Genomic DNA, 23,692 nt, shown 5'->3' with positions numbered 1-23,692 from the left:
CAGCAGCACACCTGACATTTCCTAGACGTTTTCTAGACGGAACCAAGGCGAACTTCAGTGCATTACCGAGGCATTCAGCCTCCTAAGCACCGTCACTGGGTTTAAGGTTTGCTATATGGCTCTCACACCCCCCACCCCACCCCCCACACACACCCAATACCACATTATTTCACGAGGCTGAAGTGAAGTTGGCTCATTTTTTTTCGAATCTCCCGTTCCACCTTAAATGGCGCACCATAATGCAAGTGCCGCACCATTTAAGGTGGAACGGGGAATTCGATGAGAAGCTGATGAACTTAGTTCATTATTTCGCTGATTTTATGGTTAATAGTGAAAGAAAACTGACCGCCTAAGTTCAAAAGCCAGGCTCATTTAGGCTAAACCAGGCGAGCCCACGAGCTGACAAACTCACATCACCTCACATTTCCTCTCACGGTCACTTTTTATCCCCTTCGCCACGCTTCCACAGTCCACTCGACACTCTTACCCACGGATGGAGACTCCTACCGATTCCGTGGGGTCTGGGTTTTGGGCGACAATGTCTTCATCGCACCCCTCTCTGTCTCACGTGGAGATATTCGTGGGAATGCATGAAAAACGCCAGAGCGAAAGCACAATGCGAGCCAGGCAGACGCATGAGAAGGGCGGGCAGACGGCGGAGGAGCAACAGGCGACATGCGTGCGCCTCACCTGCATTGAATCGGTCCTCCACCACTGCCTCCAGCTCGCTGACATCTTTAGGCGGAGAACCGCGGCCGGGGCTCCGGGAGGAAACGCTGCTCTTAACGCTGACGGGTTTTCTCCGAGCGTGAGGCCGCGCCGCCTTCGGCGTTCACATATTTTAAAACTGTTTGTTGATATTACGCGGACGGCGCGAGGGAAAGGGAGGGGCCGGTCTGGGCGCGCTGGAACGAATCAATGTGTGCACGCGCGGTGTTTACCCCCCCCACCACCTAATTTCCGTAAAAGCCCCGCCTCCTGAGTCGGGATTGGCTAGTAGTTCATGATTCTGCTCTATAATTGGTTAATAGCTCATACACCTGCTTTAGGATTGGGTGACGGTCCACTCTTGGCTCTGTGACTGGCTACTGCACTGTTGCAAAAGATCAAGGATTCCTTAGTAATGATAGCGGTTCTATGTGGAACCATGAGCACTTGAAGTACCTGTAGTAGACCAAAAGCGGTTGCTCGTCTGGCTTCACGCGCATATGAACTTGAGTGAGATCCCATCCTTAATCCATAGGGTTTGATATGATGTTGGCTCACGCTTCTCTCTTCTGGGAAGGCTTTCCACAAGGGTTAGGAGTGTGTAAATGGGAATTTGTGACCGTTCTAACAGAAGCGCATTTGTGAGGTCATTGAGAAGGCCTGGCTCACAGTTTCCACTCTGATGCATCCCAAAGGTGTTCTGTCGGGTTGAGGTCAGGACTCTGTGCAGGCCAGTCGAGTTCTTCCACACCAAACTGGCTCATCCATGTCTTTATGGAGCTTGCTTTGTGCACTGGTGCGCAGTCATGTAATAGAAAGGGGCCGTCCCCAAACTTTTCCCACGAAGTTGGGAGCATGAAATTGTCCAAAATCTCTTGGTGCTGAAGCATTAAGAGTTCCTTTTACTGGAACTAAAGGGCCGAGCCCAACTCCCGAAAACCATCCCCACACCATGATCCCCCCTCCACCAAACTTTACACTTGTCACATTGCAGTCAGACAAGTACTGTTCTCCTGGAAACCACCAAACCCAGACTCATCCATTGGATCGGCAGATGGAGAAGCGTGATTGGTCACTCCAGAGAACACGTCTCCACTGCTCGAGTCCAGTGGCGGCGCTTTACACCACTGCATTCGACACTTTGTATTGCACTTGGTGATGTAAGGCTTGGATGCAGCTGCTCGTCCATGGAAACCCATTCCATGAAGCTCTCTACGCTGTTCTTGAGCTGATCTGAAGGCCACATGTAGCAGTCTTCAGACTGATAGAGAATGTGTGGTGAATGGTTTGATATAGAACCTTTTTGAAAAGGGCTCTATATAACACCAAAAAGGGTTCTTCAATTGTCACAGGGTCTAGGTCTGTCTAGTGGTGCTTTATCTGCCCTAGGTCTGTCTAGTGGTGCTTTATCTGCCCTCGGTTTGTCTGATTGTTCATGCTCAGTTCGGTCCTCTGTATTGGGACTGGCTTTTAAACAGGACTGTTGCTTGTTCCATACAGGCCGGTAATTCACACACAAGCTATGATTGGACAATATTTCACGCTCACAGTCGTTCATGCCTTTGGATTGGTTGTCGGTAGGGGCTTGCTAGCCAATCAGCGCGCAGCAGGCGGGGCTTGTCTGAATACGGGTGGAGATTGAGAAAAACGTGCAGTCACATCGCTCCGTTACCGGATCTACAAGACACCTTCTAATTTGTCTCTCTGTGTCCAATCACACCCGCGAGAGTTCCACCCAGGCTCGGTTCGCGATCCTTCGCCCGCCCCCCCCCCGCTCAGGAAAGACCCCCGCTCTCTCACTCGGTGCTGAGCTGCCACGTTTCACTGAGCGAGCTCGTCTCGCGTCGCAGGTGTTCTCTGTGTGAAGGGATCTGAGAGCCAGGTAGGCTTTGGGAGTGATTGCTCACTTACTCACTTAATTAAAATCAAGGCTGAGAAATGAAAAACAAGTAAATAAAAGAGTGACTCACGGTTTTACTCCCAGGCTGCAGCCGCGCAGCGCTAATTCTTCAGTTTTAAATGTTCGATGTTTTCCTGAGGGCTTTATTCCCACTGAACCTCTGATAAGATACTGCTACGCGACTCCGGTTCCAGGTTGTCAGACACAGAGCCCTGCTGGTGACTTCCCTTATAAATAAAAATAATGCGTGGCCACAACTTAATAAGGCGTGAAAACGAGATCGTAATGCATGGCCATGACTTAGTATGGCAAGGGAATGAGATAAGTCATGACCACGACTTAGTAAGATGTGGAAACGAGATCATATTGTGTGGCCATGACTTAGCAAAGCATGGGAACGAGATAATTAAATTGTGGCCACAACTTAGTAAGGCATGGGAATGAGACAATTAAGTCATATGCATTACTAATGCTTGGCCACGACTAAGTGAGACATGGGAACAAGATACTTAAGTTGTGGCCACGACTTAGTAAGGCATGGGAACGATATCATAATGTGTGGCCAAAACTTAGTCAGGCATGGGAGCGAACGAGATAATTAAGTTGTGGCCATGACTTAGTAAGGCATGGGAATGAGATAATTAAGTCATGGCCATGACTTAGTAAGGCATGGGAATGAGATCCTAATGCATGGCCATAACTTAGTAAGGCATGGGAACAAGACAAGTTATGGCCATGACTTAGTAAGGTGTGAGAACAAGATCATAATGTGTGGTCACGACTTTGTAAGGCATGGAAATGAGATAAATTGTGGCCACTACTTAGGAAGGCACGGGAATTAGATAATTAAGTTGTAAGGTATAGGAACCAGCTAATGAAGTCAATGCTACGACTTAGAAAGGTGTGGGAACAAGATCATGCCTCATTAAGCTGTGGTCAAATTATTATTATCATTCTTGACCACAGCTTAAAGTTCATTCCAAGATTAATAAGCTTAATAAGGCATGATCCTGTTCGCACATCTTACTAAGTCATGGCCATGACTTAATTATCTGGTTCCCACACAATAGGGCCTCGTTCCCACAAACCACACAGTACGTCTTCTGACTTCTGCAACCAAGAACTGACCAGAAGGAAGAGCACACGGTGGAAGCTAAGCTTGAACACTGCACTGACCTCAGCTCCTTAAAAATGACATTTCTGTTGTGAAAACTAGACAGAGACCCTCTGGATAAGCCACATGGGCCACTCCACAGACTTGTGTCCTGGAGGGCTGTGGCTCTGAGAACGACAGTCACACAACAGCCTCCACCTTCCCTGAAATATCACTGCCTGAGGCTAGTTAGTCTTAAGACTGTCAACTCCCTTCATGACAGACAGCATCCATCACCATTAAGTGGCTGTGGAAATGAACCAGGCAAATGGCACGGTGGTACACAGTCAGCTGAAGCCAAAGACTGATATACATGTCATGAATCCCCGACTAGTAACTGAGCTCATTCAGGGCCACTTTTCCGTCCGTTCCATGGACATCAGCAAGCACTTGCTCTCAATGACTTTAAATGCTGCTATTAAACATACGCTACCGTGCTTGTCAGAGACCACCCTTTCATTTATTCACCTGGTGACACTTTATTTTGAGTGGTCCTTTTAGATGAAACAAACACTCAATTGACTTATCATATCATAGCAACATATCAAAAACATATGAGTGTTAGGATTAGGTTTTGGGTTGAGGTCAAGGTTAGGGTTGGGATTAGGTTTTGGCTTGAGGTCAAGGTTAGGGTTGGGATTAGGTTTTGGGTTGATGTTGAGGTTAGGATTAGGACCTGGGTTAGGATTAAATATTGGGTTGAGGTTTAGGTTAGGGTTAGAATTAGGGCCAGGGTGAGGGTTAGGATTAGCTTTTGGATTGAAGTTAAGGTTAGGATTAGGACCAGGGTTAGGATTAGGTATTGCGTTGAGGTTTAGGTTAGGATTAGGACCAGGGTTAGGATTAGGTATTGCGTTGAGGTTTCGGTTAGGATTAGGATCAGGGGTAGGATTAGGTATTGGGTTGAGGTTTAGGTTAGGATTAGAACCAGGGGTAGGATTAGGTATTGGGTTGAGGTTTAGGTTAGGGTTAGAATTAGCTTTTGGATTGAAGCTAAGGTTAGGATTAGGACCAGGGTTAGGATTAGATTTTGGGTTGACGTTTAGGTTAGGGTTAGAATTAGGGCCAGGTTGAGGGTTAGGATTAGCTTTTGGGTTAAGGTTAGGGTTAGAATTAGGGCCAGGGTGAGGATTAGGATTAGGTTTTGGATTGAGGTTAAGGTTAGGGTGAGGATTAGGATTAGGTTTTCGATTGAAGTTAAGGTCAAAATTAGGACCAGGGTTAGGATTAGATTTTGGGTTGACGTTTAGGTTAGGGTTAGAATTAGGGCCAGGTTGAGGGTTAGGATTAGCTTTTGGGTTAAGGTTAGGGTTAGAATCAGGGCCAGGGTCAGGATTAGGTTTAGGTTTTGGATTGAGGTTAAGTAGGAGACAAAATTGAATTGAGGTTAAGTTAAGGGGACAAATTGTGATCCGATCACTCAAACTAGGTGGTCAGGAACACATATGATCACTTGGCTTTTGCAGTGTGAACGCTAAGGTGTCTTGATGCGTGAAGGTCCACTTTAAACAGATGTCATCACAGCAGAGATGAAAGCAGCTGCATAGCTTGATTTTTCAACCCCTCTACTGTTTCTTCACAAGTCACATTAGTGGTTCATTGGTCTAAATATGTGAACCAGCCCTTTCACAAACACAGACTTTTGGGGACCACTTTAAAAAAAGACTATGCATATATAAAGGGTCCATTAATAGTAATTTAATTTAATTTAATTTGGTCATAAAGACCTTAAAATCATTAATTATAATTTACAATGCATGAATTAAAAGGGCAACAATGACCTATCGTTTGCCTAATAGTGAACCAACATTCAGTTATACTGATAAACCGCAGATGTTGATGTTCAGTGGTCTTACTTTGTCTTCTTTATCAGTCACCACTAAACCTGTCAGCTTTATCACATATTCATATTCATCTGATAGAATGGCTCCCTTTTTGTAAACATGTTGTAACTGCTTATTAATGATTTTTATTCAGTGTATTATAACCCAACTAATAACCATTAACAGACTAATTTTGAACCAAGAGATTTATGTAGTAAATGTGGGAGGTACCTTTGTCCAGTCAAAGCATCCGATCGCTGAAAATGCCTTCAAGGGACGTGGAAATGCCTGGTGTGAATCACCACACGTCTCGCTGTCCACTTACGAGCAGATTGATCGAGAGGGATATTAAAACTGAGATCGAATGAGGCCATAGAAAGAGAGGAGAAAATCAAGCTGCTTCAGATCTGAAAAAAATCCTCATCCATCCTTCCACTGTGAGAAGACGACTCAGTGCTATGGGTGTGAAAGGATGTGTAGCTGTTCAAGAAGACACTAACCGAGAAAACGGACAAAAGAAGATAAAAATTTGCTGAGATGTGGAGGTTTCATGGACAGTGAGTTTGGATGCAGAAAACCAGAAAATGCAACCAACTTCTAAGACTGAACTTCTTGGAGGTATGGAGAAATATCCCTGTAGATTTGATAGCAGGTCTCCTGAAAAGAAGGGAAGCAGTTTTAAAGGGAAAAGAGTGGACACACTCACACACACACACACACACACACACACACACACACACACACACACACACACACACACAAGGGGGAGTTGGAGCCTATCCCAGCTGACATCGGGGTGTAGGCAGTATACACCCTGGACAGGTCGCCAGTCCATCACAGGGCAGACAGACAGACAGACACATTCACTCACACACTCACACCTAGGGGCAGTTTAGCATGTCCAAATGGCCTGACTGTATGTCTTTGGATTACATCTCTTTTGGACCTCCGGAGAACCCGGAGGAAACCCACGCAGACACGCAGAGAACATGCAAACTTCATACAGAAAGGACCATGGTCGCTGAAAAGAGTGGACACTAAATACTGAAAATTTCATATTACATTTAGTTTTTTATGGTAATTTTCTTGTTTCTTTTCTGAGGCTGAAAAATGAATAAATAGTATGTAGTTGCTGTTTTGACTGGAAAAGAAACAAATGAAAAAGTGGCCTCTCGCCAGAATTGGGAGCCTCAATTGTAAATCGTTTCTAGGATTAAAACCAATGAAAGTTAATTTGGGCCACGAGATGTAGGCTCATAATTATTAAGGACACTATGTGTTTGTTTCATTGTACTAGAATATAATAAGATACTTTATGAGCAGCTGATAATAAAGCCAATCATTCCTAAATGACTGTTGCTTTTATAGCAGGCATTTCATGTACAGTATATGATTCATCCATATATTTATATAATTCATATTGCATATGCAGTCTATGGGGGGGGGGCACCCCATGCACACATGAATTATTTCTTCATTAATCTGCCAAGACATTCACATTAGTGAAGATAAAAGGTCACTCTTTGTTACGGTTGTTTGCATACTAAGTGCCTGATTATTTCGCAACCAATATGCGAGTAGTTAATGTATTGAGGTTGCGCAGCATGGTGGCTTAACTGTATATGTTTCTGTATGTGGCTGTAGCCTGGAAGGGGTCAAAATAACGATGAATTATAGATATGTTCGGCTTGTGATTCAGAGCTGCTCCATGAATTATTTGGAATTATATTGAGCGCGTAACAGATGCTGCAAATCTCCAGAATCTGTGAAAGGCTCAATAAGGACAAAGCATAGCAGCCCCAACTGAGCCCACTAACACAGAGCAGAGAACATGACCAGGTTCTGAGAGATGTTCCTTATACTATTCAAGTCACAGTGGGAAGCCCATGCACTTACAGTGGCGCTTCACCATTCCCATCCTGGAGTTCCACTGCCCTGCACAGTTTAGTATTGGTCCATTTTTCATAGCTAATGTTTTTGTATGACAACAGGAATGACCACTAACTCAGCCATTGATGGAAACGATGGTGAAGACAGTTTTTTTGCCTACTCGGATCAATTATTAACAACAAAGAATCCAGCGCTCAAGATGTACGTCACAGATTGAAGAAGCTTGAAAAGATCTTTAAATGATACAGTTGGTCTCTGTAGACAAATATAAGAATCGACCACGATGCGGTCTTCTCTGTGGTTCTTTAGGGATGTGAAAGATGGACAGAAGATAAGTGAGATGTTGAAGCTTTAGAACATTGGTGTTGGTGCAGGCTTTCCTTGGCCAGCAAATGGATCCTTGAACAAATCAGGCCTCACCTCTCAAACGAAGCCCAGATGTAAACTGGCCTAAACTGAAGCTCTTATTATGACCGTGTGCTCAGAAGAACCAGTTCACAGGAAAACACTGTTATGCTCAGAACAGTTGAAGGTAAAAGAGGATGAGGACCACCAGCTACAAGATAAATGGAGACAATCAGCGAAGTCATGAACCAGCTTTTTCTGAAGCCTTAATCCATTTTCACAGCAGATGTAAAATGCAATTTTGGAGGTTTCACAAATGAACCATACATTTGTTTCAATAACATTTTTTTTTCACATCACAATATACATTAGAATAAAGTCATATTTATAATTCAAATAAACATAAAAACAATAAAAAGCAACAAGAATTTCTTGGGTCCATATTTTTCCCTGACACCTTCACAGCCGCCACAGAGACTTGTTAATATCATCAATTACATCATGAGCACAATTTACAGATGTCACGATTGGTCCCTCCCAGTCATGTACATGTTTGTGTTTTGGTGTAGTCCACGTGATTTTTTGTTTTGGTATCCGTAGTACTGCCCCTTGTTTTGGTGACTCCTCCCCTGATTATTCTCACCTGTGTTTCCACCTGTGTCTTGTGAACCCTCGTTAGCCCTCTTGTATTTAAGCCCTGTGTTTTCATTAGTCTAGTGCTGGTCTTTGTTTGTCTGAACTGTTATCTGCTGTGGATGTTCTGTTTGTTCTGTTCTGCTCTGCTTGTTTTGTTGGATTCTGGTTTGTCTGTTATGTCTGCCCCCCGTTCTATCCGTGTTGGCTCATTGACCCTGGACTGTTTTGACCGTGACCCTGGATTTGCCCATGATAAAAGTCGCTTATCTCAGCACGTGTGTCCGCCTCCTCGCTCCCCGTCACAACTGAAGCACTGACTGGTCAAACCAGGAGCTGCTTTTTAACTACATATAATACTGGGCTTCCTCGAGCAGAGGCTTGGAAATGGTTAAACAAAGAAAACATCCAGAAAATCACTATTATATATATATATATATATATATATATATATATATATATATATATATATAATATTATTAAAATTATTATTAATTATTTGTATATATATATATATAATTATTAATTAATATTCAATCAATTTTGTTTATTCAAATATTTATACTTTTCTCAGCAAATAAACACAAACTGACAAATAACACAAATAAATAGATTTTGAAAATGTGTCTTGGGTGCCTAAGACTTTCGCACTGTGTGTGTGTGTGTGTGTGTGTGTGTGTGTGTGTGTGTGTTTGTGTGTGTGTGTGTGTGTGTGTGTGTGTGTGTGTGCTGCTGATGGAAAAAAAAATTCTCTGTCCAGGCAAAAATGTTCTTTAATTCAATGTAAGTCAATTTAAAGACATTTTATTCTAAGCAGTTTTGGAACATTTCTATTGGTCCATTCATCGTGAAATTTGCACACAATATAGGACAGCTGCTGTGTTAAAATCACTAAAAATGGAGTTACTGTTACTTTTTTGTCTGGACATGGATGATTTAAATACAGTATATTTACTGTATAAATGCTGGCATTACATTACATTTTTCAATCAAGAAAGTTGCAGTTGACCAGTTTTTCTCAGCATGGCTGTCTAAGTGGAGAGGTGTGAACGGTTTTCCCAGCAGGGGGTTCACCCTCCTCCTCCCCCTTCACTCCTCAATGTGTGGATCCAATTTGTGGATGGACTATGTATAAGTCCGTTGTTTGCCTGACCGAGCTGTACTGGGAGCACGGAAGAATTCATACCATCAATAATGCTAATTTTATCCATATTTTGTTGTTTGACCTCTCTCTGGAATTGGCTAAGACATATTTCCATCTGAACCAGCTCACTTTTAAGCATGAGACGTATGGAAAACCGTAATAAAACTGCAATCTCTTTAAGCTCTTGCACTGTTTTTGAACATATGTAGCAAGTAAACTAGGAATGAACCCTGCCAACATGGTGGAACGATCCCATGATGCAGAGCGATGTGACATCAATTCCCAAGCCTTATTGTTATTCTCCAACTAGCATTCCATTCCTCACCAGCTCTGGTTGCCCTGGGGGTAGGTTATTCCTGATCAGGGCTTTAGACCACTGGCCACATGTTTAACTTGACACTTTGACAGGCCGGGCTGCTTTGATCACATCTTCAATATCATTGATCCTACAGGTGCCTGGGGGATTCCATAGCCCTGTATTCTGAGTCTGTGCTCTTGACCTGATTCCTGTTATCATGGTTGTGCATTTTAGGGGTACGATTACTGTGCACAGTACAAGAGCTCCATTATGTCATAGAGAGAACACAGGATTCACATCTATGGATTATTTTTCATCAATTTGTAACCACACAGCAGCATTTATGGCAACACGGAATGGGTTTGTAGAAGCCATGTGTGGAAATGTATGAGGGGGGGGCCTACATATAGAAAAAAGCATTTATTAGAAAAAAATAAGCTAAAGTATTTTAAACCCATGAGTGATAAAGGGTAGTAGTGAAAGTCGTTGTAAGTACATGAGTACATGAAACATATTCAGTATAAAGTATTTGATTATCATGATTTTTGTCATTACAGTATTTTTACTCTCCCCTATTTCCTCATAATTGAGTATCTCCAGCCCGTTAGCCCTCTGTAATGATCTACTGTGCTCAATCAAATCATAGCTGTGTTATTTGTGTATCTGTTCAATTGCCTAATTATTTCAATATCAATATCATTGGGGGCAGTCGTGGGCTGGAGGTTAGGGATCTGGCCCTGTGACCGGAAGGTTGCCGATTTGATCCCCAGGGCCGACAGTCCGTGACTGAGGTGTCCTTGAGCAAGACACCTAACCCCCAACTGCTCCCCGGGCGCCGTGGATAGGGCTGCCCACCCTAGTGTGTGTGTGTGTGTGTGTGTTCACTAGTGTGTATGTGGTGTTTCACTTCACGGATGGGTTAAATGCGGAGGTGGAATTTCCCCGGTTGTGGGATCAAAAAAGTATCTCTTAATCTTTGACCACATGATCACAAATAATCATAATCATCTCTTCTTTAAACTTTAAAGTACAGGGTGTCCAGAAGAAAGGGACCTCTTGTAGTACAACGAAATTGAGCAGCAATCCAACGGCACTTCCTACACACAAAACAAACACAAGGCTAAAATATATAAAGTGCATTTGAGATGTTTGTGAGGCTTCATGTCGAACAATACAAGATTTATTTATCACAGTTGAACTAGAAATTCAGAGGGATGTAGATTTTATAACCAATTTCACAGCTTCACAAATGTTTAATATGCGCACTGCCTGTGATAAGACACACGTTAAGTCGGTGGTCCAGCTCCTGCCAAACACGGGTTTCCAGAGATGCTCTTCTTACAGACTTTCTGGGGCTTCGCACAAATCTTTCTCGAACCTGAATGACAATATCTCCCAGTACTGAGGGTCGTCCAGATCCCTTTGCCTTGCAGACTTTTCGAATTTTTTGTGCCATGTCCAAATCTGCCTTCCAGCTGGTGCATTTTTATAGAATTTTCTGTTAAATGCACGCTGCACTCTTGTTTGACTGTGTTTGAGCATATTCTAACACACAAAATGCCTTTTCATTCCTAGTGAATGCCATTGTTCAACCTTAAAAAAAAAACTTGGTTATTTTTTTACACTTTTATTACAATTGGAGACCATTTGAGGGAGAATTGGTGATGTTATTAGACTATGAAATTATGTCAATTTTTTTGGGACACCCTGTAAGCAGAAAGTGATATCACAGGCAGTGATGTAGCTGTGTGCCCTACCCACCTATGTAAAGCGCAGCAGGCATTTTCAAAGCATGTCAGAAACTGAAAACCGACAATAGTAGAGATAAAAGGTTTTGTCCTAACAGCAGCCATATAGAAGCGATCAATATATAGCAAGCAAGTTAGCATTTTGTCGCTGTCCAAACAAGAACAAGTATCTTCAAAATGGTAACTTGTAACGCTGGGAAGCGATGATGAAGCAGATGAACACGCTGAGAGAAGCGAGATTTATTAGGGGTAAATCCATTCTCAGGTCAAAACAGTAAATACAAAGACCAAACGAAGCATATCAAACAAAGACCAGCAACTAGGGAAAACACAGGGCTCAAATACATCAGGGATAACTACGGTTAACATGACAAAGGTGGTTACAGTCAGGGGCGGAGTCAAGAAACAAGGGGGCAGGACAAAGAAAGCACATGGGCAAGTAAACAAAAGCACATGGACAGGACTGGGAGGGGCCAATCGTGACATAACTTTACAGGAGAAGGCAAAAATGTTCTTTACTTTCAATGTAGGTTAATGTAAAGAGATTTTATTCTAAGCAATGTTGGAGCATTTCTATTGGTCCATTCGTCTTGAAATCTTCACACAATATAAAGGACAGCTGCTGTGTTTCAATGTATGTGGGAAAACTGTTTTTTTCTGGACAGTGACAATTTCTGAAAGTTATTTACTGTTTTAATGCTGGCAGTGCATGAATTTTTTAAATCAGGAAAGTTGCAGTTGTCCATTTTATCTCGGCACGGCTGTCTATGTGGAGAGATGTGAATTGCTTTCCCAGCTGGGGGTTCTCCCTCCTCCTTCACTCCTCATTGCTCACTAGCAGCTCGGCACAGACCAGCCCCCTACCATCCCAAAAACAGAGGGAGCAATAAGTACCACCCACTCCCTACCCTCCCACCCCATTCCAAGCATTTACAGACAGATAGACAGACATTAGGCCAACATAGACGGTTTAACAATGGACATGCATGAGAAACAAGCCGGGAGATGCAGACCAACAAGGTTTTTTTTTTTTAGTATTTGGTAGTATTTGATATGCCAAAACTACGGCAGGTCAGAAAAGCAAAGTACATGATTGACACTCATTCTAAAATTTCCCTTTAAATAATAATAATATAGTAATAGTCTCATTTTATAATTAACCATAAATAAAAGTATATAAATTTATTTCTACAAATATATTTTTATAAATTTATTTGAAATAAATTTAAAAATAAATAAATTGTAAATACATTCATTGCTGTAACTCTGAATGAATCCAATAAACAGCAGAATTAGACGAATAGTCAGGAGAAAGCCTTACGGTTCACGTGCTATATGTCACTACGGAGTAGGCTGATTACAAATTAGGATTGTTGCTTTAAAACAAGGCGAAATGGGTCAGAACAGGAATTAAAAGTCAGAAATAACGCTCAGTAGCTCTGTGACAAGAACCAATACCTCGCAGTGAGTCTATGGACAAGCCCATGTCCAAACAGAGTTCAGAGCTGAAGGGAGTCGTGACACCATACTAGTTTTAGTTTTTTATGGGTTTGTTTTGATTGAATAGTATTTTTTTGTTTTATTTTATTTCTTACCTAATTATTTCCAAGTTTAAGTGGGGTTATATATTCCATTATAAGTGGGGTATTTGGTAAATTGTTGCCACATGGCAACAATGCACAATCATACCAAATATAAAAAATATTAAATATAAACAAAACACCATAAAATCAAAATTTTCTCTAAAAACATCTTTTTATTAAAAACCAAGACCAAACATGTCCAACTTATACTCAGTAAAAACATATGATCAATATTCACAAATATTGTAAATGAATACATTTCCAACTGGTCTTTGGAATATATTGTAATAACAATTATTTGTCCTTTCAAAGTAAAAGACTCTTTTTCGACAATTAAATAGAAAAATGTATTAAAATTGACATAAAATAATTGTTGCCTTATGGCAACATCCTGGAATGGAGGGTTAAGTATTTATGAATATAGAATCTTGATATTTTTTAATACTTTTGATATTGTAACATTATAATATTCTGAGACTTCTGGATTTTAACAGGCTCCCTGTAAACCTGCAACATAGCTAGAGCTCAGAATAAGTGCCATAAAGCGTGAATACAGCACTGTTAGCTTAGTGTTAACTTAATAGAGAATCCCATAAGAGCGCTAATGGGAAAAGGACATTATGTTAGCTGTGGTTATCAGATTAAAAATGACTGTTTACAAGGTGAATCATCTGATTTCTGCATTAAATGTTACTAATTAATGACCTGCATGGCTGGCAAATGTTCATGATTTCATGATAAATGTAATCTGATAGTCAATTTGAACATAATTAGAGAAGAGAAAGACACATTTCAAGATCTTGAGTCACCCAGATGTTTTGGATGTAAAAATAAGAGGTAAAATCAAATGCTAGATTATAATTATCCTTAATTATCATAACAGTGTGCTGTGTTGTTTTTCAACATAACATCAATACCCATAACTCTCTGATCTTATTTTATTTTTTTTACACTATTTGAAAACAGCTGATTTACTTTGCATTAAGATTTCATGACTAATAATAGATTTTTTTTTACCTTCTTTGCTATTTTGGAGGTATGAGGTGTTGTTTTGACGGTACTGATATTTACAGTAGTGAATTGACTATTAGAGCTAGGTTTCATTGTGGGCCATAAATATTTAAACTCTGTCCAAAACGAGAAAAAAACACAAAAATGCTAGTTTCTGCTAGCACCCCTATGGGTTTTAGGTAGTATGTTAGCGCTAAGCTCACAGTAAGCAACACAAACATTTTTGGGAATCCTAGATTAAACAGAAAAATCTGTGTGTCTGCCCTGTGATGGACTGGTGACCTGTCCAGGGTGTTTCTTGCCTTCTGCCCAATGAGAACTGGGATAAACTCTATTGCCCCCATTGTGGGTTAAATGATGAATTAATATTGTAGTGTCTTGTTACATGCTATAGGTCATGTGAAGAGGCTCATGGAAGGTGCACACTAAGATGCTTTGTGTTTGGGGTTTATTTATGTGCATCCTTACCAAATAAACTCTTCCAGTCCAGATAAATGACTTTATGTATTGGGTTGTCAGATGTTTGCACAGTTCTGTATAACACAATCTGCATTCACTACAACTTAACATTATTAGCACCCCTCTACAGCTCAGCACTGTGAGCAGCTGCACAGTTCTGATGACATTCTCACTGCTGTCAAGAGGCTGTGCTGTCTGGTAAGCACCTCGAAACAGCTCTGGGACCTGGACATGCGTGGGCGAGGAATTTTTGGACTGGAACTGGCAGAAAATGACTCGGCTGAGCTGTTACTCCCATCTTTACATTCACCTATATGACTGCATGTAACGTGTCACCATGACCTCTGTGAAGCAGCACAGCTGAGAATGGTTATAGGATTTCAGCTGCATTTTAATCCTCCTCAGAAGCTCCTACTCACTCAAGTTCAGAGGTTGTAAGTAAGACATGATGTGTGTTTGAGTGGCTGTGGTAGGAAACATAAAGGACAGCGTGGAGAAGACCCGTTTTGCTTTCTCTCATTTTTCTATCACCAAAGAAAGGAAGTTAACCCCTTACAACCCCAGGCTTATTACATACTTGAGCTTATTATTCAGTAACTACTGGGACTTCAACGCAAACTGATAGAGCTATTTATAGGCTGTAGAAGTGTGTGATAAAACTTTGAGCACTGCTGGTGGGTCCTGACCAATTAAGGGGTTATATAAATATTCATATACTGCCAAAATGTAACCCTTAGAAATCACAGTTATCAAAAGAAACATGGTGTTATTTAATTTAATATAAATGAAGAGCGGCGGATGATCAATGTGTTTTTATTCTGTTAGGGTGGAAGCACTGAATTACACACAGTTGTATAAAAAAATTTGGGTTTCGCTGGTTTAGCGGTTTATTGGCTTATAAGTAAGTTAAGTTGATACTTTTTTTTATCCCACAACCGGGGAAATTCCACCTCCCCGTTTAACCCATCCGTGAAGTGAAACACCACATAAACACACTAGTGACTAGCAGCCCTATCCACGGCGCCCGGGGAGCAACTGGGGGTTAGGTGTCTAACCCCCAATTGTAAGTGGAAATAACACTTATATATATGGCCTGTGCAAAATATATGATATTTAGTATTTGATTTTTTATATTTTTGTATGTTAAACTCATCAAATAAGCAGAACTGTGGACTATAATTAGCAGAAAAAGGCAACATTTACAGTTGTTTCTTGTAGAGGATGTGTTCACTTATTGCCACTTAGAAAATCAATAAAATGTCATTTGACCAGGGGTGTTCAAAATTGTAGCATATAGTTGCTTCCAAAAAAGCATCTTTTTTCTTTTTTTTTTGCACAATTTGAATTTGAACACAGCAGCTGCCCATTAAATTATGTTAAAATTGAACCCCTTGACAGGACAGGACCTGCTGGTGGGTGCAAAATTTTATTACACACTTCTCTAAACTAAGAATAGCTCAGCCTGTTTGCGTTGAAGTCCCTGTGGGTCTTCATTCATTTACAGTGACTCTTCAGTCAAGTGTCCTAGCATAGAGCTGCCTCTGCTGTCTGCCATTCATAATCACACATCAACAACTTTGAAAGTTAGGCTTAGTGATCATAAGAGTGCTGTCATGTTACACACTTCCTTTGAATTTCCTGTTCCACCTTAAATGGTGTCTGAGGCACCAGAAAGCAAAGTAAGTCCGCGTTTTCATTTATATTATGTTTGTTAGCCTGTACTAGTACATCAGCACATACTGAGGCATATTTACAGCCAAGACAGTAAAATGGACCTAAAATGTTGTGGCTCCCAAGGAGGTTTGATTTTTGTTGAATGGACTAAATGACTTCTTAAAATTTGGATTGCAGACCCCTGACCTCGAGAGACGTTATTTTTTCCTTAGGATATTTATCACACCCATTACAATTGAAAGTGTGATTGGTTGATTCCTCTGTCAATTCCTAATTATGCTGATGGATAATCTGACATGTTAGGCCTTCAGTTCAGCTCCTAAAGTTCTAACCAATGGGAGAGAATCTAGCTGGATACTACAAAGAAACAACCCTTATTGAATAATTATTTGTTGGGCATTTCAAAAAATGTACCAAGGAGTTTAAATATAAATAATTTTGTCTATAAAATATATAGAATTTTTTTTGTCAATTTCACAGCAATCATTAGGCCTTCCTGGAAAGCCTGGAAGACCCTGAGGGCCCCCCTCTGAACACACATTCCGCAACATGCAACATCACAAAGCACCACAACAGCAGATATGCTAATTAAAGTCAAGGTATTTCATCAAACTGTCACAATTTGGCATGAGCAATTCATCAGCAGGATTTAGGAGAGGTCTTAATGTAATCTTTTTACTTCAAAATATCTCTCAATGCCGTTCAGCCTCCAGAGAAAGCCAGTGCTGGGACCACAAGCTTATTTCAACGCATGTACGTCATGCGCTTGATAGAACAGAGTTGTCAACCAAATATCAACCTGAAATCATTACACTTCAAAAGAATAATGAAGCACCCAGATGTTATATATGATACCACAGTACATGCATTATTAAAATCTAGTTACATAAAATGCCAACACAGCGACTCTCCTCTGAATGTGAAACCAATAAATCTCTTTTCACCTCCTTGTGTTCAGAAGGGTTAAAGCACTTCCTTTATCCATGATAAAAGCAGCAGTAGATTGAAACCCTGTTTCATTTTCAAGATTGAACCAATCTCATCTCAGGAGTCCACGGAACATTTAGTTCTTCTGTCTGAGATGAGAAAGTCAAGCCAATGTCTCCACCCAGCTGGAGATTGCCAAGCAGAATTCCCAACACAAACGAATGCTGGTTTTGTTTTGTCGTAAGAATATTTCTCTTACTTGTCAAGGTCAACGTATCTGTCTTGAAAAGGTAAAATAGCTTCTGATGTCCTCCACCTGAAGGTTGTTTTTGTTGATTATCATGTAATGTGGTCATCTTTCTTCTCATTTCCTCACGTTATTTAGGACAAATTCTGTAATGAACGAGCTAAAGTGGCACCATTGAAGTCTTTAGAGTGAGATTTTCTGGTTTAAAGGCAAGAAAACATCACTTTTGATGATGTGTCTTGAAGGTAAAAGGAAGTTTAGAAAAACTAAACCCTCAGAAAAATGGGACTGTCTTTCGGGCAGTGCCCCCTTCTCATTGGGGTGGGACCCTCAAGGCTACATGTCAGTACCTTTAATCAGGGAACATAACTAAACCATAATCCACTGAAATGATCTGTTCTAAGCTGTACTGACTCCCACACACCCCGCCTCGCCTCCAGGCTTTTATTCTACTGTTCTGTTTTAATGCATTCGGTTATGAAAAGGTACAAATACCTAAAACTTTTCACCTGGAAAAACTGATTTAAGCTTCACAATCAGACCTTAAAACCACTGCTGGAGCTTCGAGGGAACATTTACACTGTTTGTACCTTGATGATCAAAAAATGTACCGGCACAGAACCTTTATTTCTAGCAGTGTACAACCGTTTTGGGGGTGCATTTTTGGGCAGGGTGTTTTGAAAAGGCCTCTTTTTTACCCCTTTGTTAGCTGGTGAATTCATAAGGAAGGATAGCTAGCATTAGAAGCTAAGCATTTTTTTGCAACCTATCAACTGTGGAAACTGTCCTCAATTCATACTTAAAACAGAGAGAATGAATTACTCAAATAACAGAAATGAGTTGTCAGATGAAGGGAACAACAAGCTAAAAGCTAATGTTAGCAAGATTACCTAGCTATGTAGTTACTTTACCTCAGTTTAGCTTCTTTTTTTCTGACAGAAGGGGCAAAGAACTCTCTCTTATTAGCATTTTGTGCTAAATAAAGACAGAATTACTGTCTTCTTTGTGATTTTGTTGGGTGGCTGAAGTACGAGTTACACTAATGCTAGCATGGCTGTCGTTATTAGCCTTCAGATCAGTGGCTAGGCTAGCAGAGAGGATTGGTTGACACCACAGGGATTCCCAACGTTTTTGCATAATGCATGCTGGGTATTGTAGTGAGAAAACACTGGTAAACAAAAACATAACTGTGAGCTCTGATGAGGCTGAGGGAGCTGCGTGACAGAATGCAGCCTAACATGACGGATAACTTATTAAAGTCTTCTTTTAGGTTGGAATGCAACTGTCAGCTACTGCACAGCTCAGCAAAGACGCTACCCAACGGGAAACAGAGCTCCTGAACATGAATTTGGTTAGAAAACTGTCGTTCAGAGAACTCAGCTCACACTTAGGCAGCCCCGGCGGCTGATGTGATCATTATTGATCACCCCAGTGCCTCTGGGTTTGGTATCATAACAATAGGCAATCGATACAGTGCAGCTGTGAGACAAAAATCCATCTGAACTGCTATTTCTCCAACAGCCTGGTAACACTGACGAGACACCTCCCGCTGCCTGTTATTTGAAGCCTGTTTTTTCTGGGGGGATGTGCTTTTAGAAGAATGCAAATGACTGAAACAGCGGCCCCCATGCCTCCTGTACATTTCAGGACAGCAGACTAAACCCATATTGCAAGTAAAAATAAAATAATTGGTATTAATTAAAAAAGTAAAACAACTTGAATAAACAGTAGCAGGTCCAGCAACACCTCCAGTATGTGGTCCGCCCATAAAACTGCAGCAGAACTTCTTAATACGTCCAACATCTATCAGCATAGAGAACTAAAGCATGTTTGGCTTTTTTCTTCTTTTTTTGGATCCTTTGGTCTAAAATAAGAGGCTAAGGCCTAGAAAGTCAAAGACTGAGCCACAGTAAAGCAATCCAGGATCTGAACCAACACAGTGGAACAAAATGAAACCCAAAGTAACTCAATATGCTGATTGGTGACAAATTAAAGGAAGTGGCCTCATGAGCTGCCTTAACAGCTTTGATGTGCCTTTATCTCTGGAACTGTACCAGGGAGATGAAATATTGTTCTTCCAAAAGATATTTTCCCTTGGTTGGAGTTGATGGTGGCAATAATGGCTGTATTTCAAAATTATTATTCATCACATTTCTATTCCATACTATTATATACTGTATTTATCATGTTACTGCACTGGTGTCAGAAGAAGGCCTTATGTATCCTACATGGTAACTTTACAGGAGAGCGAAAAAACCTATTTAAAAAAAACCTATTTTAAAAACCTAATGTAAGTCAATGGAACCAAACCTTTTTCTAAGCAATTTTGGGCTGTTTCTTTTGGTCTATTTGTTGCAAAATTCACACACAATGTCAAGGCCAACAGGTATTTTCAAACTATGTCAAAAACAAACAAACAAAAAAGAACAAAAGGGAGATACAAGCTTTGTTCTATCAGAAGAAAACCTTGTACCTCCAAATTTAGCATTTTTCAGTTTTGACATAATTTGAAAATGCCTGTTGTTCTTTACATGTTACGTAAATTTCATGATGAATGGACCAAAAGAAATGAACCAAAATGACTTGGTAAAAAGTCTGGTTCCATTGTCTTACATTAAAAGTAAAGTAGGTTTTTTTCTTCTCCTGTAAAGTTACCATTTTGGAGATACAAGCTTTTCTTCTGACAAAAGCAATATATGTGTATATAACATGGTTACTCCAGTAGTAGCAGTTCTACTGGAAAAATCTGTAATAATTAATAGTAGTGTAATAGTAGATACACATCAAAAAGTGATTTTGCATAAACTACAAGTATTTTCCTAAATGTCCAGTATCCCACCAAAAGCCAGCTAGCTTGTTAGCTCAAAGAAGACTAGTCACAATGGATGCATTCCAAGATTTGCAATGTTCGCTGAGTTCTTTTAAATTTGAGAATTAGCAAATTGAAGGAACAATTCTGGTGTGTTTCCAGCAGCAGACTCCATCAGAAAGCTTCAAATGTTCCCTTAGATGTCCGCCCAGCAACGGCTTAAGCTCCATAGGGGATTTTTAATTAGCTGATTAGTTGATTAAGATGTGTTACAGAAGAGAAACCATGGGAATATGCAGGACAGGGAGCGATACTCCAGGACACCAAATGGGAAACAGTGCCCTAACAAATGACTGACCATCATCCGCTGACCTATCCATACTCTGCCTACAAATGCATAGCTATTTATGTTACATTGGACAAGCTTTACCAATGACTAACCTTAACCCAAAACCTAATCCTAACCCTCAAATGTTTTTGACATGCCACTTAAGAGTCCGTTGAGTGTTTGTTTCATCTAAACAGAACCAGTCAAAATAAAGTTTCACCTAAAATTCATGTTTTCCCATCATCTAATTGAAATGTCACAATTTTTTTTTCCTGCTTCTTAAAAGGGTTACGTCACTGTGCACCAGTGGGCAGGGAAAGGTAATAGTAACCAATAATATCATGGGAATATCATGGGGAAGATTTGGAGTGCGTCTGAGGGAATATGTGCCCCTTCAATTAAAGGAGCATTTGTGAGGTCAGGAAATGATGTTGGACGAGGAGGCTTGGCCCACAGTCAATATTCCAATTTGGTCCACAGTCAATGCTCCAGTTTAGCCCAAAGGTGTTCGGTTGGGTTGAGGTCAGGGCTCAGTGCTGGCCACTGGAGTTCCTCCACACCAAACTCATCAAACATAAAGGGCCTTCCTCAAACTGTTACCTCAAAGTTGCTGCCAAAACCAGATTTATCTATCTAACAGCCAGAGTCATCATTCCAGAGAACGTTTCCATTGCTACTTCCATTCCATCCAGAAGTGGTGTGCTTTATACCACTCCAGCCAACACCTGGAATTGCACATTGATCACAGTGATCTTATGCTTATGTCAGCTGTTCGGCCTTGGAGCTCTGTAGTGACTGACTCAACAGAGGATGGCCGACTTCTATGTATTCATCAGCCCGGCCCTGTGAATTTGTGGGGTCTGTTGCTTTGTGCCTGAGCTGCTGTTGCTCCTAGATGCTTCCATTTCACATTAATAGCACTTACAGTTGACTGGGGCAGACCTAGCAGGGCAGAAATTTCATGGACTGACATGTCATAAAGGATACATCCTGTGACAGCACTATGCTTAAAGTCACTGAGCTCTTCAGTATAGCCTAGGGCCAATGTTTGTCAATAGAGATTGCATGGCTATATGCTTTTATACTCCTGTTTGCAATGGGTGAGTGCTGAAACTGACCACAGTAACTAAGAAGAGTGTCACATATAAACTGAGTGTACAGTTTCTTATTAGGTTGAATAGAAGTTTTGCTAGCATTTAGTAAAGCTACTCCAACCTTGCAAATATTGCTATGAAAGAATGCGTGGAATGTATGGATGGGTCAGTCGAATAGAGATTAGTCCTATGTTTCTCTCCTAATTCACTGCCAAAGTGGTGTCTCATCAAGTGATTACCATGTTGCTCTTTGTTGCATCAGTTAAAACAATCCTCTCGTGGCCTTCCTCAGTGTCAGTGAGTGCACTCATTCCCAGCCCTTTAGATGGCCCTCCTCGCCAGGCTTCGAGAATCAATGACCTGCAGGCACAAGTAGGCTCTTATCTGCTCAGCCTGGGGTCAAGGCAGACAATTTCTCAATGATCTAACCCAGACCCCTTTCTCTGTTTGATATGATTTTGTAATAATGCATGCATTGGCTGGAGCGTCCTTGGCTCTGCGACTGCAGCTGGGCCGCCGCTTTCATCTGCAGGCGTCGCTTATTAAATCTGACGTCTTCATGAAGCCGCTGAATCCAGGCCTTTCTGCTCGGCTTTGATTCTCTCTGAGACTCATGGGTCATGGCAGGGCTTAAACTTGTGGAGAAGAAACAGCACAGCAACGCCACCACCGCAGTCATATACTGAGCAACAGAGCACAGTGAAAGAAGGGTGTGCCTGAAAAAAGCAGGACACAATGAAAGGTATGAAGAGAACAAAAGATATCTGGGATTTAAACCTCGGCAGAGCTGGAAGAGTACTGCGTGCTTGTCTTTGGAACAACGTAAAGGAATAATATTATTTGAAGGTTTATACAAGGAGAGCATTTTCTTCTTTGCTAAGAGATTCAAAAAGGAAAAAATTAAGAACAAAGAAACTTGGCATCAGTTTGGCTTGCAATATGCGAGAAGAGGTGCATAACGTGCAGTAGTGCAGTAAACATATAATAATAATAATAATAATAATAAATAATAAGTGACCCTTATTAGTCCCACAACGGGGAAATTTCACCTCCGCATTTAACCCATCCATGAAGTGAAACACCACATACACACTAGTGAGCACACACACACTAGGGGGCAGTGAGCACACTTGCCCGGAGCGGTGGGCAGCCCAATCCACAGCGCCTGGGGAGCAGTTGGGGGTTAGGTGTCTTGCTCAAGGACACCTCAGTCATGGACTGTCGGCTCTGGGGATTGAACCGGCGATATCAGGTATGGCTTATGAATTAAAGTGCAAACAAATCTTCATTTCCTTTGTTTGGGGTCAAAACAGTCATTCAGTGTTCAGTACAAGTCATTTATTTTTCAGTACCAGAAAAAAAAGATAGATATCACAGAAAATGACACAGAGGCCTCAGCAACTAAATATGATTTTTTTAATGTTTAGTGCCTTCGCTCCAGCTTTATTACAACTTCCATTTTTTTCAGGAGACTAATTTTCCTTTTTTTTTTCACAGAAATCTGCAGGGATACAACGCTGGTCAAACCTCACCTGCATGCCACTGACCTTCCTGCTGATGCTAGCGCCGCACAGACTCAAACTATTGTTCACCAGAGGAGGATGGGTTTCACTTATGAGTCTTGTTTTCTCTCACGGTTTCTTGCTTTTGCTCTTAGAGAGTTTTCCTTGCCACTGTTGCCATTGGCGACGCTCATTGGAGCTCGGACCTGGATTGTGTCTGCAAGGCTGTTGTGCAACAATGCCCTTGTTAAAAAGCGCTATATAAATAAACTTTGGCTTGGCTACTTTTCCACACCTCCAGAGTTCATTCTTAATAGTTGGTTTAACATTTTCTGCCAGCTGCCTCGCATTCCAGCTGATCCCAAAACCACTCGGCGATGCTGAGGTCTGGATTCTGGACGTTTTCTTGTTTCTCT

General features: G+C 41.1%; 1 protein-coding gene across 2 annotated transcripts in view; it reads right to left on the bottom strand.

Moving 5' to 3' along the window:
• The window catches only part of lrrc3b (leucine rich repeat containing 3B), a 32,806-nt gene extending 31,924 nt beyond the window's left edge, over nt 1-882 (bottom strand). Inside the window, exon 1 of one of the 2 annotated variants that reach the window (XM_017700532.2) lies at nt 691-882. The gene's annotated coding sequence lies outside the window, so the exon portion shown is untranslated. Of the gene's footprint in view, nt 1-487; nt 635-690 lie in introns of those variants that run through there. The other variant, XM_037545122.1, reaches the window with a different exon arrangement.
• Between the last annotated feature and the right edge of the window lie 22,810 nt (nt 883-23,692).

The sequence above is a fragment of the Pygocentrus nattereri genome, chromosome 1, assembly GCF_015220715.1.
Source record: "Pygocentrus nattereri isolate fPygNat1 chromosome 1, fPygNat1.pri, whole genome shotgun sequence".
NCBI classification, from domain to species: Eukaryota; Metazoa; Chordata; class Actinopteri; order Characiformes; family Serrasalmidae; genus Pygocentrus; species Pygocentrus nattereri.
Note: the sequence above shows the minus strand (reverse complement) of the source record. Positions and strands in the feature narration are given on the sequence as shown.